The 1,576-nt window shown below is 43.4% G+C and overlaps 1 non-coding gene across 1 annotated transcript; it reads left to right on the forward strand.

The window, feature by feature from the left end:
• Window positions 1-551: 551 nt before the first annotated feature.
• On the forward strand, window positions 552-635 carry Trnas-gga. Its single transcript is given in 2 exon segments — window positions 552-591; window positions 601-635. It is a non-coding gene; the product is annotated as a tRNA-Ser (tRNA).
• The last annotated feature ends 941 nt before the right edge of the window (window positions 636-1,576 follow it).

Genomic DNA, 1,576 nt, shown 5'->3' on the forward strand with positions numbered 1-1,576 from the left:
CCTTCTGTTTCAATATCTAATTTCGAAATCTCTGACGGACCATGGTGTAATATAACTAAAATATTCCATATCTCCGACTTTTTCCGAGTATACTTCCTCCTCTAGTCATTCTTGAACACAGTATTCTCTCTAACTAGATGAAATTTGTTGCAGAACTCAATTAGCGTTTCCCCTCTCTTATTCCTAGTACCAGGCATATATCGTCCCGTTACCCTTTCTTCTACTCCTTCCATCAGAACTGTATTACAGTCGCCCATGACTATTAGATTTTCATCTCCCTCGTATAGATTCGCTATCTCTTCATTTTCAGTTTGCGACGTCGCCATGTATACGTAAACTATCGTTTTCGGTGTTGGTTTGCTGTCGTTTCTGATAAGAACAACCCTATCACTGAACTGTTCACAGTGACACACTCTCTGCCCTACCTTCCTAGTCATTACGAATCCTATTCCCGTTATACTGTTTTCTGCTACTGTTGATATTACCCTATATTCAGCTGACCAGAAATCGTTGTCTCCTTACCATTTCACTTCAATGACCCCCACTAGCCGGCCTGAGTGGCCGAGTGGTTCTAGGCGCTACAGCCTGGAACCGCGCGACCGCTACGGTCGCAGGTTCGAATCCTGCCTCGGGCATGAATGTGTGTGATGTGCTTAGGTTAGTTAGGTTTAAGTAGTTCTAAGTTCTAGGGGACTGATGACCTCAGCAGTTAAGTCCCATAGTGCTCAGAGCCATTTGAACCATTTGACCCCTACTAGACCGAGCTTCTGCATTTTCCTTTTAAGAGTTTCTAGCTTCCCTAGGATGTTCAAGAATCTGAAATTCCACACTCCGACTCGTAGAACATTATCCTTGAGTTAGTTAGTCAACATTTTCCTCATCGTCACGTCTCTCTTAGGAGTCCCCTACCGGAGATCCGAATAGGTTACCAGTCCGGAATCTTTCATGTTCAGTGGCTACATTTCTGCCAAGTCTTTCTGCACTTTCGCAGAAAGGACATCCAACTTCTCGTAGTCCTATTACAAGCAGTCGTTCAGTGAGGTGTTGATAACGGCGTCTTTGTCGCCTTAAAATTTTTTTTGTTTAATATCAACTCACCACGCTCAATCTCAAAGATAACTAACTCTCACGGCCGTTACGATGTGTATTTAAAGCGAACATTATTGACATTCTCATAGTGGCGCTACCACTTCTACTCCTATGCGACTGGCGTGAAATTTTAATAGATGTCATCTTTCAGCAGATGTACGAACACGTCTGTCAGCTTTCGTTTATATCGCACAGCTCCTTCTTGGTGTTGCGATTTTTTTCCCGTCAGTGTATTATGGAGGTACCTATTGCTGTTGGCCAGCTTTCTGCAGACGGTGAACATATATGTATTATACGGTGTTCTACAGCTTCATTCCCTTTGCTGGCGGAGATGTGTGTGAAAAAAGTTGCTCCTAACCGAGTTTCTGGCTGTTGTATAGACTGCAAGCATATCTACAAGCGATTATTTCCTCAGTGGGAAAGTATGTTCGCGAATATCCGTTTGTTCTGCAAGAACGCTCTCGGCATTTCTTCCGCGGTATTATTG

The sequence above is a fragment of the Schistocerca americana genome, chromosome 4 (assembly GCF_021461395.2).
Source record: "Schistocerca americana isolate TAMUIC-IGC-003095 chromosome 4, iqSchAmer2.1, whole genome shotgun sequence".
In the NCBI taxonomy this organism is placed as follows: domain Eukaryota; kingdom Metazoa; phylum Arthropoda; class Insecta; order Orthoptera; family Acrididae; genus Schistocerca; species Schistocerca americana.